The sequence below is a fragment of the Nomascus leucogenys genome, chromosome 7b (genome assembly GCF_006542625.1).
Source record: "Nomascus leucogenys isolate Asia chromosome 7b, Asia_NLE_v1, whole genome shotgun sequence".
NCBI lineage: Eukaryota > Metazoa > Chordata > Mammalia > Primates > Hylobatidae > Nomascus > Nomascus leucogenys.
The window spans coordinates 85,953,326-85,974,582 of NC_044387.1; the positions used below are offsets into that span (position 1 = coordinate 85,953,326).

The following is a 21,257-nucleotide window of genomic DNA, read 5'->3' on the forward strand; positions in this document are numbered from 1 at the left end:
TCAAAGTACTGGCCCCATGAGAGGCACTGAATGTGAGATCTACATACTTGAAGATTCATCATAGACATTAGAATATTAAAAGCTCTAATCAGTCCTGCAGTAGAGATTCTGGCTGGCAGGGAGCGCTGGCTCACGCCTGTAATCCCAGCACTTTGGGAGGCCAAGGAGGGGGGATCACGAGGTCAAGAGATCGAGACCATCCTGGCCAACATGGTGAAACCCTGTCTCTACTAAATATACAAAAATTAGCTGGGTGTGGTAGCACGCGCCTGGAGTCCCAGCTACTTGGGAGGCTGAGGAAAGAGGAGAATCATTTGAACCCAGGAAGCGGAGGTTGCAGTGAGCCAAGATGGCGCCACTGTACTCCAGCCTGGCGAAAGAGCAAGACTCCATCTCAAAAACAAACAAACAAACAAACAGACAGACAAACAAAAAAAACGGCTCTTGCCTTTCTTTATTTAACCCAGCATTTCCTAAAGGCTTCTGACTACAGAATTCTTTAAAATATAATACTGTGGAAGGAAGTACTTTGAGTCTACACAGAGCTAACACTTACGTAGCATAACTATGTGTTAGATACTGTTTTATGTGTGTTCCTTGTATTTGCTCATTTATTTATATTTATTTATTTATTTATTTATTTATTTATTTATTTATTTTTTGAGAAGCAGTCTTGCTCTGTCTCCCAGGCTGGAGTGCAGAGTCATGATCTTGGCTCACTGCAACCTCCACCTCCTGTGTTCAAGGGATTCTCCTGCCTCAGCCTCCTGAGTAGCTGGGACTACAGGTGCATGCCACCACGCCTGGCTAATTTTTAGTATTTTTAGTAGAGACGGGGTTTCACCGTGTTAGCCAGGATGGTCTCAATCTCCTGACTTTGTGATCTGCCAGCATCAGCCTCCCAAAGTGCTGGGATTATAGGCGTGAGCCATGGCGCCCAGCCTATTTGCTCATTTAATCCTTACCACACTTTATGAAGTAGGTACCATTATTATCCTCATTCACATATGTGGAAGCTGAGGTGCAGGGGGGCCTGAGTCCAGGGTCACAAGCTAATAAGTGATAACTCTGGGGTTTGAACCCAAGTCCTCTGACTGCAAGGTCTGTTTTTTTTAATCCATATAACACACAGCTCCCTGAATGCTGTTTCTGAACAGAAGACTAATATGATCATCATTAGGCTTGAGAAAGACAATGTTGATGGCTTTGCAAAAACTTAGAGGATGAATCGGTTGACTCCATTAGGCAATTCTTTTTCCTTGTTTTATTGTGAAAAATTTCAAACACACAGAAGAGTTGAAAGAACAATACAATGAATTCCTGTATACTCAGTACCTAGATTCAATTGTTAACATTTTGCCATATTTGTTTTATATACTTTTTTACCTCCTGAGCCAGTTGAGAGTAAATTTCAGGCTTCTTGACTCGTCACTGCCAAATACTTCAGTATGTCTATCTTAAACATAAGAACAGTTTAGAACGTTATGCTAACATCAAGTGAGAGATAATGAGTGCCTCAGCTAGGGCTGCAGTAATTCAAAGAAGGGGGTGAAGCAAGAGAAGTGTGGATTACTCGTTTGTCAGCTACTTTCAGAAGATATTCTCTTAAGGTGGTTTTTCTTACATCGTGATAAGGGCCTGGCACACTTTGCCACTTGTGAACCCCAAGAAGGAGCCTAATTTATAATGGACTTAAGCAAAATATAACTTGGGTGTAAAGTTAGTGTCAAAATATAAGCACATACTCTATGTCCTTGTCTGATAAAACGTACACTGATATTGATGCTTCTTTTTATTAACAAGAATAATGTATAGTTTTCAGTTATTGGACACATATGTCTTGCGTATTGTTGTAGACACATTATACACATCAGTAGTGGAAATAAAGGGAGAATTCATTGTTAATTTTATTGCTTCAGAAATTTGGACCACTCATCTCCTTTTAAGTAAATCAGAATAAATCAGAAAAAATCAGAACCTACTTGAATTTCGACATTTTTTGATCTGCTGGTGGAGAGAATTATCTTTTGTGTTTTAAGTTCAAATTAGACACCTCCTAAGTGTGAGCATATGAAGTGCCCATTACCACCCAAATGAATTAGGCTTGTTTGGAGAAATGGCTGATTCCAGGTGCTGAGGAAGAAAAGTCTCGGTTTAACCTGAAATATTTTATTGACTAGGAAACTATGAAAATGCTCAAATAATGATAGAGTTATCAAAAAACCAAAGAGCTGACTGAAAAGGACTCCTATTAACCTAATTGGGGTAATTTGAACTTCAAAAACAATAGTAATTATACTGAAATATAACAAATATAAACATTTCTTTTTTTTCTTTTCTCTTTTTCTTTTTTGAGACAGAGTCTCGCTCTGTCGCCCAGGCTGGAGTGCAGTGGTGCGATCCGGGCTCACTGCAAGCTCCGCCTCCCGGGTTCAGGCTGTTCTCCTGCCTCAGCCTCCAGAGTAGCTGGGACTACAGGCGCCCGCCGCCACCACCCCCAGCTAATTTTTTTGTATTTTTTTTTAGTAGAGACAGGTTTTCATCGTGTTAGCCAGGAAGGTCTTGATTTCCTGACCTCGTGATCCACCCACCTCAGCCTCCCAAAGTGCTGGGATTACAGGCGTGAGCCACCGCACCTGGCCAAATATAAACATTTCTTGATTCCAAAGTGATATTAGGAAGAAAGAAAGAGAGGGAGGAAGATAGAGAAAAGGAGAAAGGAAAAGCTTTTCTTTAAAGCAGAATGCCAGCTAAGAAGTACAGAAAGAATTATAGAATTAGAAAATCTCTTTTTTGCAGACTTCCCGGTATAATAATTGATTTAGGTGAGAAACATCTCTGAATGCTAAAAACCATTGGGTGCAAGATGGTTGAGGGATCGGGTATTCACACAGTTTTGAAAAATCACACTGTGTATTATTTATTAATTACGATGTGATAAAGTATGCCTTTGCAATGGAGAAACCTGGCAGTTACCATTGTCCCAAATCATCAAACTCTCCATTGCAACAATGGGTTAGGCTATTAGGTGTCTCCGGATGTTATGGAGTGGGAGGTACACAGCATAACCTAAGTGGAGTTCTTGCCAGAAATGTCTTGTCTAAATCCAATCATGAGGAAACTGTCAAACAAATTCAGGAGATGGAACATTCTGTAGAACAATTGGCTTGGACTTGTCAAAGGATTCGGTGTCAGGAAGAGCAGAGGGTCACAATGGAAGACTAAAGAAATACAGCATCCAGATGTAATGTGTGAGCTTGGCTGGATGCTGAATTTTAAACAGCTATAAAAGACATTTTGGGGACAAGTGGGACAATTTCAGTATGGCTAAGATGTTTAATGATGTTATTGAATTCAATTTTTTTCCTTTTTAATAAGTTGAACTTAATTTTTTGAAGTAATTACTTAGGAAGAAATGCAGAGGAGTTCCACAGAAAAAGATGACAACCAGAACGATATTCCACCAGCCAGATTTTCAAAATTCCTCCACTCTGAAATTTCTTTTTTGTCAGCTAAGACTATTTTCTGAGTCAGTTTCCTTAAGGCGAGCCTTGTTCACATTCAGTATCAAACCCAATGCTGATATTTGTTATTTTGGTTTCATTTCCCTTTTTGCATCTTTATGTTTCTTCCGACAATCCATACCCAGGTTGTTGTTCTGGCCTCCCAAGAGTTCCTGCTAATATTACTCCCCACTCCTCTCCAGAATAAATCAGAACCTACTTCTACTTGAAGTCTTTCATCATTCTTAGAGAAAAAGAAAAATCTAGTGGTCTCTTTCTCAGGTAATGATGCTTCTCCAGGGCTGGACTTTCTGTGACCTGTTCCTTCAGTAACATCTTCCTCTTCTGAACTGCAGTCTTGGAAACAAGGGTCTTCCTCATCTCCAGAAACCTGGAGAGACAATCTTTCCAGGTTTCACTGTTTCAACTCTGTGGGTCTCTTCCTTTATGTCTTTAGTGTCTGAATCAAAAAGGGAGAAAGTGAACCTGCTGGGCTGCTCAGCCCCACTGGTCTGAGCTGCAGGTCCTGGATTTCCTCAGGTTTCTCTTTACCACACTCCTCATTCCAGGGTGTGTCCTCTTCCTTTTCACCGGCATATTTTGAAGTTTGAAATATTTCTTTCAGATCCATGGCAGTGTTATAATACGTTTCTTAAGACACCTCAAGTAGCTTTTCAGCTTCCTCCCTTTTCTTTTTTCCTTTTTCTTTACTTTCTTTTGGTTTATCATCTCTTTTTCTTTTGTAAGTGGCATGGTCTTGCTTTGTTGGATCATAATGTACGATGCCCTTAAATTTCTTAGCAGCTACTGATCCTTTGTAGAATTGCTTAAGTTGATTTTGAAAACACTTTGTACAGCATCCAGGGCTTTCTTTTTTTTCTTCAGCAAGCTCTTCTTCCTAGCAGGTTTCTTTTCATTTACCTCTTCCTGTTCCTCTTCACTGTCACTTTCTAGAAATCGAGAATTCATGCAGAATCTGTCATCAGTGCCAAAGTGCGACTGTAAATCCATGAGCTTCTGTCCAGCTCTGCCCTCAAACTGAGGTTTAATTTTGAATCTGTTACTGTCATCTTCAGAATCAGATTCCTCATCATCACTGCTATCAGGCAGCTTCCCCGATGTTTTACCCATAGACTGTTTCACCCATTCTTCTCCTGGATGGCTCTGCTCCTGAGTCGAAATCTCCTCTGTTTCACATTCACTGTCAGAACTGAAGATGATGTATGTTAGTTTATCCTCTGGATGACCATCCAAATTTGCCAGAGCACTATGCACCAGCTTCTTCTTCACTTCTTTTGCTTTTTGCCTCACTTCCAAGGCTGCCAAATTCTTCTCATCATCTTCAGCATGCTTATCCTTAGCACTCAGATCTGAGGAATTACTAATAGATAGTGAGAAATCAGGTTTGATTTCCTGAGTGTCCTTGGATGAGACCTTTGGTGATTTCTCAAGAGATGTGAGGCTGCTTGAGTCAGACCTCTCTTCCTCTGAAGCTTCTGTCTTTGTGGTACTGTGGCAGCTGTATTTGTCAAAGCCTATGTTGTGAGTCTTTGCACTGAGACATAAGGACTTCTTATCTTTTAATGGCAATAAACTAGAAATAGAATTCTTACTTCTCTTTTCAGAACTGCTAGTGGGGCTGGGCGCGGTGGCTCATGCTTGTAATCCCAGCACTTTGGGAGGCCGAGGTGGGCGGATCACGAGGTCAAGAGATCGAGACCATGGTGAAACCCCGTCTCTACTAAAAATACAAAAAAAATTAGCCGGGCGTGGTGGCGGGCGCCTGTAGTCCCAGCTACTCGGAGAGGCTGAGGCAAGAGAATGGCGTGAACCCAGGAGGCAGAGCTTGCAGTGAGCCGAGATTGCGCCACTGCACTCCAGCCTGGGCGACAGAGCGAGACTCCGTCTCAAAGAACTGCTAGTGGACACTGCCTTGCAATCCTGGCTCTCAAAAGTGTTCTGACTTTTTTGAGGCTGAATATAGTTTGGGCCATTCGCCTTCTTTGCATATTGGCACGAAGTCAGTTCACCCGATGAGCCATTAACATGTGGGGACCCATCTTCCATGGATATGATCCTGGAACCCACATGTTTCATGGAATTCTGATCTTTATTAATATTGTTAGAGGCAACATTGTCTTTCAAGGATTTTTTTATTGACTCCTTTTTCATATAAACAGCCTACTCCCTTGAAAACCTGGAATCCTGGCTTTCAGTTGTTTTCCTTTGGTTTCTGTTTGCCACAGGTGCTCTCCTCTCCTTCTAACAGGGAAGCCACAGTGTCCTCAGGACAAATACAGTGTCTGCGTCTGTGGAGGCCAGTGGGAGTCTTGGGGCTGTTGGAGCCTCTGTCAAACTTGCATGGTCTGATGGTTTCTGGTCCGTCACTCTCAGTACCTTCATTGGAAACCTTCCGTTCACTGCCAGCCAATTGTTCCAAATCAGCTGAAGTGAGATTCACACGAAGGTGGTTTTTCATCACGGCATTATACTCCTTGTCTCCTTCAGAGTCAGCTAATTCTGATGCAGAATCAGCATCTTCATTGCTATTGGAGTGAGAGGGAGATTTGCGATTAAGAGCCTTTAATCCACGACCAAGGGCTGACTCTACATTGCTTTTTCTTTTTTGTACTTTAATACAGTGATCAGAAAGGTCACAGTTTTCTCTATTTTTGGAGGAAGTTTTCTTGTCTGTAGATTTTTCCATTTGTGAAAATTCTGTACTGTTTTTGACCTTAGCAACATTTTTTTTCATCGCAATGATTTCATCTGTATCTCCTGAGTCATACTCACAATCATTTCTCATAATATCATCATCATTGTCATGGCAAGAGACATTATTTTTGATACCTAAACCTGTTGAAGAATGCAATTTGTGAACTCCTGATTTGAAGTCATCCCTTACAACTTCAAAGAGATTATTTTCAGATTCATTTATTGAGGATTGTGTAGTTCTCTGTAAGTTTTCCTCTTTTGCAACCATCATTCTTAATTCATCTTTAGAATCAATATCATCATCAGAAATGCCATTTCTCTTCTTGGCAGTTTCCAATCCAGAAATCCTAAAGGGTAGATTTTAAAGTTTCTGAGCATCAGAAACAGGTACAGGAGATGATTTAGGAGTAGTGGAATTAGAAGTTTGTTTTTGTGCAGCTTGTTGCTGTGTTGAGGGTGGTCTCTTTATTACCCACCCGGACCTTGGACTCATGGCCAGAGACCCAGTGGAACTGTCATCCCTCTGCACTTTTATCATCTTCTTGAGAGGGCCATGAAAGTCAGAGAAGTCTCCTCACCATTTCTTACTCATAGGGTCATTCCCTCCTTCCAGTTCCCAAGTCAGGCTGGACATAGGAATGGTGTTTGTGAAATCCTCCCCTATCTTCTTTAGGTTGTGGCAGTATTTTGAGGGATCATATTTTATAATTTTACATTTATGATAATTTTTAAGGTGAAGAGCAAGTAACACTCTTCCAAATTTGCTCACAACCCAATGCTTATACCCTGGCGCTTCTGTCCCTGGTGCAGCTTTCATATGGAATTCCACTCCTCCTATCTTTTCTAACAAGTTGGTGTTACCTGTTGTTGATTTTCCTTTCTTAGCTTTTGCTTCTTCTGTCTCTTGGGCCAATCTGTGCAAAAAGCTTTCTTTTGCTAGTTGAATTTGTAATGTTCTACCTTTCCATTTTGTTTTATTTAAAACAGATATACACTTTTTCAGGTCTGCTTCTGCTACACTGATGTTGATATATGCAACGACTTTCTGTGGGTTTCCTTGGTCATCTTTCCGTGTGATGATCTCCACTTCTGAGACTTCTGCAAATCTGCTGAACTGATTTTGGAGGACTGTCTCAGAAATTTCCTGGCTAAGGCCGTCCACATAAAGGCGCTTCATTTCTCTGTTCACTTTCATGAAAGCTGGTGGTGTGTTTTAGTGGGAAAAGTAATTTTCTCAGCCTTCTTTCTCTGAGAAGACCCAGAGAAGTAAAGAGAGAGGCTGGGAAACGGCCTTGTGATTCTCATGCCTCAAACCCACTCCTCACCATGTCATCATCTAAAGCCAGCACTGCTGCAGCCCCTGAATTCACTTTTTAAAAGGCCTGGTAGGCTGGGCATGGTGGCTCATTCCTGTAATCCCAGCACTTTTGCAGGCTGAGGCAGGTGGATCACCTGAGGTCAGGAGTTTGAGAGCAGCCTGGCCAACATGGTGAAGCCCCGTTTCTACTAAAAATACAAAAATTAGCCAGGCGTGGTGGTGGGCACCTGTAATCCCAGCTACTCAGGAGGCTGAGGCAGGAGAATTGCTTGAACCTAGGAGGCACAGGTTGCAGTGAGCCAATGTCGTGCCACTGCACTCCAGCATGAGCAATGAGAGTGAAACTCCGTCTCAAAACAACAATAACAACAACAACTACTACAACAAAAAATGAAAGGCCTGGTAATAGTGTTAGGTTGTGTGAGAGAATGTCCTTGTTTGTGAGAGCTATATGCTAAAATATTTACGGATAAATTGTCATGTTGTTGCCAACGTACTTTAGAATGGCTTGACAGAAAGAAGTGTGTGTAGGTTCCAGTTTTAGTTCTTTTGAGATGTTACAACAAAATACCATAGACTGGAGGGCTTATAAACAACAGAAATCTATTTCTCACAGTTCAAGAGTCTGGGCAGTCCGAGGTCAACACATCAGCAGATCTGGTGTCTGGTGAGAACCTACTTTCTGGTTCATAGATGCTGCCTTTTTACTGTGTCCCCATGTGGTTAAAGAGGTGACGGGTCTTTTTCAGACTTCTTTTATAAGGGCAATAATTCCATTCATGTGAATTCTACCTTCCCAAAGTCCTAACTACTAATATCATCATCCTGGGGGTTAGGATGATGAATTCTGGGGGCACACTAACATTCTGACCATGGCAATACCTATATAGAGAGATGAAGCAGGAGCAAGAAGATTATTAATAGTTGGTGTGTATAGACAAGGGTATATCAATGTTCACTATACATTTCTTTAATTTTTGTGTGGATTTGAAATTTTTCAAAATAAGAAAAATAGTGTCTATGGGAATCAAGAGAAAATATTTTTCCCTCCACTTTTTATGCCTGTTGTCCTCTACACTTAGTAATTATTTCATGACATGAAAGCCCTGCTTTGATTTGTTAGCTTTGTCCTATGAATGGAGTTTAGTCCTGAGGACTTAGACTCACCCTATTACTCTGCAGGTGATCAGGATGTTGTAGAGACAGTGAGTTTAGATTTCTCGGACACATTTTCTTTTGAAACTTTTCTTTGATTAATACGTGAGGTGACTGCAAGGGACCTTGTGAAGGTCTTGGTTCTTGTTATTCCCTGCAGCTGCAAGAGCGGATTCCAGAAGGCCAAGAAAGAAATGCAGTAAATACATGGTACATTCCTTATGGTTCAGCAGAAGGATTGAAAGATCCCTGGAACAAGTAGGAGAGAAATACCTTGAGACTTTTTACATGCATGTCTGTTAAAGCCATCATGTCAGTGCATTTTATAGCATTTTTGTCTGCTACCTTTCAGTGACAGATTTTGGCAGTCTTGGCATGGTAGTCATGCATTTTCAACTACCTGCATGGGACATCTTGAGTTCCACATAAGAAAAGATGGTGGAGAGAAAAAAATTGGGGGGGTGGTTGGGGGTGGGGGCGGGGAGGATCATTTTCTCATAAATTTTATTTCTCCAAAGATAAGATAAAACTCAAATCATAACTTTGTAGTTATATACCTTTTGAAAAACTGATCAGTAAATAACAATTTTATTAAACAATTGTTGAATGAAAGAGGAGAAGGTGTGGTGCTATAAGATTCTTTGCTAAATAGAGTTTTTGTATTAAAATTATGGATGCAAATATTAGGTGATTTTATTAATTGAATCCCTGCTATGTGCTTCCTTTTAATATAATAACTTGACATTAAGAAACTTGTCCTTAAGAAACTCAAGAATACATTAGTGACTCTATCTTAACCGTTTTAATGTTTCTATAAAGGGAGAATATCTGACTTTTATGTTTTTACTGAGTTTGAGAAGTATTTGGGGGATTATAATTCTCATAAGGGTCTTTGACTTCCAGTTTTCCTTCTCCTAAGAGCAATGACATAGCAGATTGGAGATTAATGATGGTCTGAAGGGAGCTGCAATATACAGATTGTATTCAATGTCATTGAAGAAATGTGCTTTGAGTATCCACCATGTACCAGGCATGGTGCCAATGCAGATTAAAATGCAAGAGAGGCCATTTCACAGAATCTATTTGTTGACTGTCAATGACACAGGAACACGTGTTTGGAGGCGCTTGGCTATTTTTGCTGGGTTGGTCTTCATGGATGGACATTACTATTCTCTTTCTGTTTTAAATCCATAGACAAGAAAGCCCTGACCAACCCCTTCTTGGACTATTCCAATTTTGTCTCACATAATTTATTGGGGAAAATGAGTTCCATATGTTTAGTAAAGTTGTTCTAGAACTACCTCCTTTCTGGCTCATGTTTAGTATTTTGGGATTTGGTGGCTGTGTTTATGGTCAACAAAAGCATGATCTTCATCACTTTTATGTCTTCTTTAAAACATACCTCTTCAACTATCCTGCCTTTCAGATGTAAAAATCTTTGCCTTCTTACTTCATCATCATTTTCTCTTTAAACTTATGTGAGAGGGGTAGACAATCCTGAATACCATTAGGATTTACCCTAACCCTGTTTTCCATGGAAAAGAATATGTAAACTTCCATTAGGAACTATGTGAAAGAAACTTTCCTTTAAATAAAAATGTGTAAGTGTTTAGAATTGCCCTTGCAAAGTTCTAAATCAATCACCCAGGGCTAATACATCACTTGAGGAGATGGGCTAGTGGCATTCTAATGAACGATCACCTGTGATTACAGAGCTCTGGCTGGCCCAAGATTTTGCTCTCCTTTGGGATTTGACACCACTGATCATTTTAGTTTCCTGCATCAGCCATGCACAGAAAGTCTTAATGGGGCAGTATACAAAATGCATTCTCATTACATTTGTTCTCTTTTTGTTATCAATAACCCAAGGTCATTTTAATATTCTTAATCATTTCTCCCTGACGAGTATGCCTTTTAGAGACACATGGCTTATCTTTCAGAAGAAACGATTCAGAACAAGAAGTTAGGTTTTATTTTGAGATATTTAGACAAGGATGGACTTAGGCAATTGTGGAGGTTTTCACTCTTCTTTGCCAGCAGGTTTCACGTCCATTTTTCCTTCCCAGTCGCTCCTTTGAAACCTTTATTTCAAGCCAAGAGTTGAGTTTTATGTATGAATTTTAAAAATTATTTTTCCATTTAACATATTTTAATTTTTTTGATGTTACTTGCTGTTTTTTTACTATCATTCAAATAGTTTTATTTCATTCAATAAATGTGACCTCATTTAATCCCATGTGGTTGGACATCACTTTTCACTGTTCACTTCTGTAATAGCATTGAAATGAACATTCCTGTAGTGAAAACTTTCAAGATATTCATGATAATTTCCTTAGGTCAAATTCTTGGATATGAAATTATTATGTCAAAAATAGGCACATCATTAAGTCTTCTTATACAAGTTATGAAGCATTATGATGTGAGAATGCACATTTCCTCTCACCCTCTGCAAAATTAGATATTATAATAATCTGCTTGAATATGGTGTATTGAACTCTCATTGATTATATCCATATTTCTTTGATTATTGTAAGTTTGAAATTTTTAACAGATTTTTGGTTTCTATTGTTTTATCTTGAAAAATACCCAATACAGTGATAAATCAGGGCCTGAAGTGTCATAATTTATAAGCTTACTTGCTGATGTCCAAGGAATAGTTTTTTTCAGTGCATAGAGTTTTAAGGATGTAAAATGTTCAAATAAATGCTTTCTAGGAGCACACTAATTCCTATCTTCCTCCCAGGGTGAGATTGATTGATATTGCTGAAGTTAATATCAATGTAAATGCATCTATTTAAACCCATCCCTTAATGTCTTTGAATTTTCTTTTTGCATTTGATGTCAAATGAATATATTCTTTAATTATTGATGAATAGTGACTGAGATGGCTAAAGTTAAGGTAGAAATCAATCATTTAATGTTTATCGGGCCCACTGGATAGTTGGATGTATATTAGACCTCTCCCAGTAGGCAATGACGGTGGACCGTACCCAAGAGTCCAGAGCCATAAAGTGAATTCCTTTCAGCATTTCATAGATAAACCATGTAGTGTACTCAGAAAAACACGGCTACTCTTTTTTTCCTTTATCTCTCTCCTGTGTCACTATATCTCCAGCTCTATCTTTCACTTCTACTCTTTTCCCCTTACCTTACCAATTTTTTTCTCCTCACTCATATTTCCTTCCTCTGCCATTGTATAATGTGTTTCGAAAAGAGTGGATTTTAAACGTTCTCATCACAAAGAAATGATAAGTATGTGAGGTCATGTGGCGTGTAATCATTTAGCAATGTACACATGTACCAAAACATCACATTGTACCCTATAAGTATATACAATTATTATTTGTCAATAAAAGAAAATAAAAAGAAGTATTCATTAATCTTTCCTCCATATTTTGGTTTTTTTTTCCTATCTTAATTTATGGACAAGATCACACCAAATCACTTCTACAGGGAAGGGGGTGTGATAAGAAAGAAGTCTCCTCCTGGTTTTGAGTTTCAAAGAGTAGAAGAGTTGCTGCACACCCTTACCAACATTTGGTGTTGTTTTACCAATCTTGTGGGTGTGAAATGTGATATTTTTAATTTTAATTTTATTTATTTGATTATAAGTGAAGTTGATTCGTAGGAGTTGTTTACATAGTCTAGATATTTTATTAATCCTTTCTTAGTTACTATTATAGACTGCGCGTTTGTGTTAAGGACAAATCTTGCTTAAATCTGAGAGCAAAGTAGATAACAAAGAGAAAAGCATATACGACAATGGCATGAAGTATGTTCATATACTACACACACACACATATATATATATATGCAGTGCATAGGTAAAGATTAAATAATTATAATAAAATAAACAACCATATGCCCATCACTCAGTCTAAGAAATAAAATACTTCTGGTAATTTGAAAATTATCAAATTGTCCTCCCCCTCAATTGCACTCAGAGGAATAACTTTCTGTAAATAATTCCCATAATTTTCTTCATATCATAATGAACACGTGTTTGTGTATTCCCAAATACAGCACTTGGTTATGCCAATTTTTGAATATGCCTCACTTCACCCAATGGACTCTGCATTCAAATTTTCTGGGCTTGAGATCCCACTTCATTACCTTGGTGGGAAGCTGTATCAACTTGGGAAATTTATTTCATCTGTTCAGTCATAATTTCCTCATCCATAAAATGCTAACAGTAACTGTACACACCCCATAGTATTCTCGTGGGATTAAATTATATATATGGCACTTAGGCAAGAGCTTGGTAATAGTAAGCAATTTACATATTCACTATTATCATTACTATTACTATTATGATTACATTCTTCAGTGACTCGTGCCTCATATTATGGTGATGTATGTGGCTATAGTTTGTCACTGCCATATAGTATTTCACTATATGTATATGCCATAATTGATGTATTCATTTTAATGCTGATGGGCATTTGGACTGTTTCCAGAATTTGGGTATTATAAATATTACTGGTAAGAATATTTTTGTACAGGTCTTGCTGCACAAGGATAAGAGTTGCTCTAAGATTTTAGGTTATAGGTTATATGCCCAAGAGTAGACCTGCTGGGTCATAATATGTGCACATTCGTCTTTATTAGGTAGTGCCAAATAATTTTCTAAAGCAATTATACCAATTTGTCTCCCCACTGGCATGTAGAAAAGTTGCTCCATAGTCTTACCAACACTTGATGTTGTCTTACTAATCTTTTTTGAAACTGCTAGCTTGTCTGGGGTATATACCCTGGGGTTTGCTGTCTCGTGCCGAGAAAGAATTTAGGACATGGACACATGTGGGTGGGTTAAGGAGAGGAAAGGTTAATCGACAGAAGAAAGGAGAGAGGACAGCAACCCCTTGCAATAGAAAGAGAGAGAGAGGGATAGAGGGAGAGAGAGAGAGAGAGAGACAGACGTTGGAAAAACGGGGGAGGTGGCAGACCACAGTAGATTTTATATGCAAGCTGAAGGCAGTGTCTGATTTATGTAGATTGGTTCCATCAGGTATGACGTTTACATGAAGCGTGGGAAAGGCTGGTTGCCTCATCCTAATCTTATTATGCAAATAGACTTTCCAGTTGATCAGGTCATTTTGTCTGCTCTTTGCGGGTGGCTGACAAAGAGAAGGGAAGGTGGAGCCGCCATCTTGAATATGTCTAGTCCCTAGTTCCTGTCAGCATTTACCTGCGCAAGCTCCCAGCTTGCTTATCAATGTCTGCAGCTCGACTTTACAGGCTGCTCTTTGTTAGAAAATGATTTAGGGCTGCTTTTCATTAAAGAGAAAAGCCTTACCGAAGACTCCCATGCCTTTACTATATGCCCAAGTGATTTCTTCTTAACTCCTATATCATTTTGGGTGTGAAATGTTAGCTCTTTTTTGTTTTAATCTTGTTTCTTTGATTATTAAGTCAGGTTGATTTATAGGAGCTGTTTACATAGTCTGGATATTAATCCTTTCTTATTTACTGTTACAAACTGTATGTTTGTGTCTCCCTAAAATTTATGTGTTGAAGCCCTAGCTGCCAGTGGGATGGTATTAGGGTATTAGGAAGTGGGGCCGTTGGGAGGTGACTAGGTGTAGGTGAGACCATGAGAGTCAAGCCCCCATCATGGATTAGTGTCTTTATAGGAAGAGAAAGAGACTAGAGCACATTCTCTTCATCATGTGCAGATACAAGAGTAAGACTAAGGTGCCTGTCTGAAAACCAAGATGGGAGCCCTCATTGGAGACTGGATCTGCTGGCACCTTGCTCTTGGGCATCTCAGCATCTGGAACTGTGTGAAATCAATGTTTGTGGGTGAGGCCACTCATTCTATGGTATTCTACTGTAGCAGCCCACACTGACTAACACAGTTACTTATGTTGCAGTTGTTCATTCCTCCTTTGTGGCTTGTTTTTAAATTGTCAGTGGTAACTTTGGATGGACAGAAGTTCTTAATTTCAATGTGGTTGCACTTATCAAATGTTTCCTTTATGGTAAATGTCATGGCTAATTTTATGTGTCAACGTGAGGGTCATGAAGTGCCCAGACATTTGTTCAAGTATTATTCCGGGTGTGTCTGTGAGGGTGTTTCTGGATGAGGTTAGCATTTGAATTGGTAGGCTCAGCAAAACAATTGTCCTCCCTAATGTGGATGGGCCTCATCCAGTCAGTTGAGAGCCTGAATTGAACTAAAAGGGTGATCCTCCCTTGAATAAGAGAGAACTCCTCCAGCCTGCCTGCCTTGAGCTGGAACATTGGCTCTTTCCTTCCCTGGACTTGAACTGAAACATGAGCTCTTTCTGAGTTCTAAGCCTGCTGGAATTTGGACTGAAACTACACCATTAGCTCTTCTGAGACTTCAGCGTGTAGATTGCAGATATTGGGATATTTCAGTTTCCGTAACTGTGTGAGGCAATTCCTTATATCATCTTCAATATATACATACATTCTATTGCTTCTGTTTCTCTGGAGAATCCTAATACAGTTAGCCTTTGTTTGGTCTTCTTTAGGAAATCATTTAGTCTTCTAGGGTCCTACTGATAGTTTTCTATATTACCTTCTGAAAGTTTTATAGTTTTACCTTTCAAATAAAAGATTTTAATCTACCATAAATTAACTTTTGTACATGTTGGGAAGTATAGATTAAATTTTATTCTTTTCTCTGTAATAACCAATTAATCTAGAACCTTTATTGACTGTTCCATCCTCTCTACTAATCATACTAATCTGAAGTGTATGATCTTCCATAAATTAAGTATATTTCTCTCTATGGGACTGTTTCTGCTTTCCATATTCCTTTAACCTGGTCTGTTTGCCTATCCTTGAACTATCTTAATTATTACAGTTTTATAACAGAACTTGATCTTTAACAGGGCAAGTCCACCTACCTTCTTCTTATTTAACAAGTGTTTTGGCTTTTCCTGTTCCTTTACTATTTGAGATAAATTTTAGAGTCAGCTTGCTTAACTTCCTGGAAAACTCTCTTGAGGTTTTAATCAGTATCACATGAAATCTACAGATGAATTTAGGTAAAATTTACTTTATTCGAATACTGAATCTTCTTATTAAAAAATGTTGTATTGCTCCCTATCTATTTAGGTTTTCTTTACTATCTTTCAACAACATTTTCTAATTTTCTTTATAATGGGCATATGTGTGCTTTGTTAGATTTGTTCTTAGGTACTTAATATTTTTTCTTGCGGTTGTAAATTATATCATTAAAATTATATTTTCTAACCAATTTTTGCTAGTATATTAAAACCAGTTAAATTTTCAATACAATTTTCTATCTTAAAATCTTGGTAAACTTTAAAAAAATTCTAATAATCTATTAAATATTACTTTGTCTTCTTCCATACCGTCTCCAAATAAAGGCAGTATTTTGTTCAGATTTTTAAGAACTTTTTCTTGCCTTACTGTACTGGTTAATACTCCAGCAAAATGATGAATAGGAATGGTGAGAGCTGGCATCCTCATCTTTACCTGACCTTAAAGGAAATGTCTTCAGCTTTACACTATGGATTTTAGGATTTTTGTAGCTGTTTTTATTAGGAAAAAATTCTTCTATCCTGGTATAGCAGATTCAAAAGGGCTGAAAGTTCTTTGATAGTCCTCCCACAATGAGATGGGGTCGGTTTCTCCTACCCTAGAATCTGGGTTGGTCTGTGGCTGATCAACAGAGCACAACAAAGGTGACCCAAAGCTGGTTCTGGGCTTTGCCTTTAAGAAGGCTGGAAACTCCCCCCGACCGAGGTCCCTTGGAGTTTTGACCTTCCGTGTAGAAATCCAAATATCTTGCTTGAAAGACCACATGGGAGAGAAGAGAGCTCCAGCTGAGTCCAGCCTCCAGGTCATTCTGCCAAGTGAGTGAAGCTGTCTTGTATCCTCTGGCTCTGCTCACTGGCATCACCAGCTGAAAACCACTAGTGACTCCAGTCAACACCACATGGAGTAGAAGAGCCATACAGCTGAGTTTTGTCTGAATTCCTGACATATAAAAATGTGAGATGTAATAAAGTGGTTGTTTATTAAGCCATCAATTTTTGAGGGAGTTTATACAGCAATAAAAAGCTGGCAGAGAATTTGGTAATGGGAAGGGGGTATCCCCATAAAAAGAAGTTAAAGCATGGCCTTTGCATCTAGGTGGTGAGAAAAAGCAGGAAAAAGCCTCCATGAAACTGGAAAAGCAGAAAGGCCTCAAAGAGATTATTGTGAGGACTTGAAGGACAGTGAGAAAAATATGAGAAGCTAGGGGTCTTATTTTGTAATGGTGGAAAGTTGGGTAACATTGTCACCTGCCACAGAATGGAAGTAGAAGGAGTTCCCAATGAACTCCTAGATCTTTTTGGGGAGATTTGCATGAAAAATATAAAAAGTGCCAACTTGGACTTTTATTTGCCTCTGATGAAGTAGGAGAAGAGGGAGGTTAACCAAAGAATGAACTGTTCATATTCTAAAGTTTTTTGGGTGTGTCTCATAGACCCTCTCTGATAAACAATAGGATTTTTAATTGTCTTGACAGCATTGACCCAAGATAGAGAGTAGCATGTCTCAAAAAGATCATGAGTGCTCTTTTATCAAATAGGTGAATCCCAATGAAATTCATAGAAAATCCACAAAGTTTTTAATGGAGATTATATTGATGGAACCGACAAAGAAGACTAGAAGAGACAGAGCTAGTGCAAAGTAAAAACAGGCCTTTGGTTCCCCAAATTTCTATGTGCAGGAAGCACACTGAGAGGCTATTAAGTTGCAAACTCGGGCCATTTCTTATGGAAAAGAAAGGATGACTCAGAGGGCAGAACCCAGCACTTAGTTCAGAGGATGGAGCCAAGGGAAACATTCTGAAGGAGAAGGGTTGATGGGAGTGGTGAATAATTGGTCCTTTTAGTTTGCAGGTCTTTAGGTCCAGAGGAACTATATTGAAAAAATGTACTGAAGAAGCCTCATCTATTGATTTAGCTCTCTCATTTTGTTATTTGTTCCTATTTGTTTGCTTTGTTTTTTGTCTCTGTTTCCCTTTGGCTGTTTATCATCTTCATTATTCTGTTCGGATCACCTTGTGAATGCTTTAAGATAGATATTTTAAATTTGATTTAGGTCTATTATTTCCATTTGTTTCCTTTTTATATTTCCTAGTTTTTTACTGAGATTTCCTTTATTTCATTGTGAGTATATTTTCTTTTTTTTAGTTTTCATTTCAATAGTTTTTGGGATAAAGTTGGTTTTGGTTACATGGAAAAGTGTTTTAGTGGTGATTTCTGGGATTTTGGTGTACTCAACACCTGAGCAGTGTACACTATACCCAAATATGTAGTCTTTTATCCCTCACCTCTCGTTACCCCCAAGTCCCTGAAGTCCCTTATATCATTCTTATGCCTTTGCATCCTCATAGCTTAGTTTCCACTTATAAATGAGAACATATGATATTTTATTTTCCATTCCCGGATTACTTCACTTAGAATAATGGCCTCTAGCTCCATTCAAGTTTCTTCAAAAGGCTATTTCATTCCTTTTTATGGCTGAGTAGTATTCCACAGTGTATATATACCACATTTTCTTTATTCACTTGTTGGTTGACGGGCACTTAGGTTGGTTCCATACTTTTGCAATTGTGAATTGTGCTGCCATAAGCATGCGTGTGCATGTGTTTTTTTCATATAATGACTTCTCTTCTTCTGGGTGGATACCCAGTAGTGGGATTGCTGGATCGAATGGTAGATCTTCTTTTAGTTCTTTAAGGAATCTCTGCACTGCTTTCCATAGTGGTTGTACCAGTTTACATTCCCACGGGCAGTGTAAAAGTGTTCCCTTTTCACCACACCCATGCCAACATCTATTGTTTTTTAATTTAATTATGGCTATCCTTGCAGGAGTAAGGTGGTATCTCATTGTGGTTTTGATTTGCATTTCCCTGATCATTAGTGATGCTGAGCATTTTTTCATATGTTTGTTGGCTGGTTGTATATCTTCTTTTCAGAATTTTCTGTTCTTGTCCTTTGCCCACTTTTTGATGGGATTGTTTGCTTTTTTCTTGTTGATTTGTTTGAGTTTCTTATAGATTCTGGATATTAGTTCTTTGTTGGTTGCATAGTTTGTGAATATTTTGTCCCATCCTTGGGTTGTCTGTTTACTTTGCTGATTATTGTTTTTTTTTGTTTGTTTTGTTTTGTTTTGTTTTGTTTTTGCCATGCAGAAGCTTTTTAGTTTAATTGGGTCATTATGAGGACATTTTCTTTTGCCTCATTGAGATAGTTATGGTAGTTGCTTAAAACACTTGTTTATTAAATCCTATATTTGGATATTATGTCTCAGAATTGGTCTCCATTGATTGCCTTTTCCCTTGATACTGAGTCACATTTTACTGTTTTTAAAATAATGTTTTGAATAACTTTGGATTATATCCTGGAAAATTTGAGAAGATTGTTAATTTTTTTTGTCATGTTCCTTTAAAGAAGAGAGTTGATATATAATTTTTTGGTAGGCAATTAATTTGTTCAGACTAAAATTGCATACTGTATTCTTTGGAAGCAGCTAAAATATCATTTTAATTTTTTCCCCTCTTAGCTGGAATGTTCACAGTCTTCCTTACACATACATGGTACAAGGGGTAGCCAGATACTTGAACAGAACAGTTTATACACAGAATTTGGAATTCCTAATCCTTGGCTTTCATCTTTTCTGTCTTTCTACTTATTTTTCAGTGACTTTGTTTCCCTCCACTCTTTTTTCTGGAACTTCCTGTTGTATATTATGGAGGATTTCATCATTTTAGCTGCCCAGTGATGGCAGCTTTCCACAGGCTGAAAGAAAAATAGATCAGTAATCTCATTCTATTCTGATCCCTTCCCTCCTCCAGAATATTCTTGCTTCTGTTTATTCTCCAAATACTTCAGGTCATTGGGGTTTTTTTTTGTTTTTTGTTTTTTGTTTTGGCAGAGTCTTGCTCTGTGGCCCAGGCTGGAGTGCAGTGGTGCAATCTCAGCTTACTGAAGCCTCCGCCTGTCAGGTTCAAGCAATACTAGTGCCTCAGCCTCCTGAGTAGCTGAGACTATAGGTATGTGCCAGTACACCCGGCTAATTTTTGTATTTTTAGTAGAGACGGGGTTTCACCATGTTGACCAGGCTGGTCTCAATTGCTGGCCTCACATGATCTGCCTGCCTCAGTCTCCCAAAGTGCTGGGATTACAGAAGTGAGTCACCACGCCCAGCCAGGTCATTGGGTATTATGTTTTGTCTAGGATATATAAGTGCTATCTGCAGGAGGTCAATTTGTTAACAGTTTATTCAGTTATACTAGAAGCAGAACTCTCAAAAGTCCTTTTTTTTTCTGCTGGTTAATCAACGTAGTTGCCAATTTTAATTTTAATTACTCTCTTCTTCATTTCTAGAAATTCTAGTTGGTTCATTTTTTGAATCTGCTTTTGCCTCGGTAGTATTTTTCGTTTAAATTTTATTTTTTTCAAAAAAGTTGTTTAAAATATTTTATAATTTATCAACAACTCTCTAAATATAATCAAATATGAAGAATGATTAATAAAAAATTAAATAGCAAGCATAAACCAAGTTATGGAAAAAGGCAATATTGTTAGTGTGAATTGAAAACTCCCCAAAGAGATTTAATGGAACAAAATTCCTGCACTATTTATTGACTTTAGTTTCCTGGAGAGCTTGCAAAAATATCTCCTGGGGAAGTTAGTGAACAAGGCTTTGGGAATAGGGCTTACCAAAATTGGGGCATTTGGTAGGGATGTGGTATGAGTCAGGTGTTGTTCATCCAGCAAGAATATAGTTAAGGAACTGGGCTGCTCTGAAGTTTCTCTTTTAAGTTCACATTGGTCAACCTTCAGCTCTCAGAAGTAGCTCAAAGTAGAATATTTCTATGGGATAAAATAAGTGTGGTCAGCTGAATCAACATCTCACTATAAAGAGGAGCATAAAACTTCCATCAGGACATGGTCTGGGCAAGTCATAGGCAGATAAAAATTGGGCAGGCTCATCTAATTATTGTCCATTTAAAGAAGGTTCAACAAGAGGCCGTCTTGTTGATGGCAGCCCTCAACATTTCTGTCTTTTGAAGTCAATAAGGACAGATCACCTCTGGAGTGTTGCATAGTTTTTACCCTGGCAATCTCCTCTACCTCTCATTCTCATCTAGTTTCTGGAAGATTGCTTCAGTTTTAGCTTCCAAACCTTCTACTGATTTTTAAAAATGTCTATCATGTTACATTGTCTAAGAGCTCTCTTTTTAATCTCTGAATGACCGTTTTTATAATATCTCTTTTGTTAGCATTTGGAGAATATTAATGGTAGGTTTCTGTCTTTGAAATTTTATTCTCCCTGCATAGTCTCTATTTGTCTTAATTACCTTTTTCTGTTTGGTTGTTTATTTGCTTATTTGTTGTGGTCTCTGTCATTTGTATCAGAAGGTTAGCATGCCCTGCTCTGCCCTCCCCTACCCGAACACTGTGCTTGCCAATTTCTCTCTGCTTTTCTAGCTAATATCTGCAGATTTCTATTCATATGTGCCCTTTAGATTAGGCTTTTCCAGATGGCCCTTTGTAAAATTATCCCTCCTC

At 38.4% G+C, this 21,257-nt stretch overlaps 1 pseudogene; it reads right to left on the reverse strand.

The window, feature by feature from the left end:
- Window positions 1-3,589: 3,589 nt before the first annotated feature.
- Window positions 3,590-7,413, reverse strand: LOC100604278 (annotated as a pseudogene).
- Window positions 7,414-21,257: the final 13,844 nt, after the last annotated feature.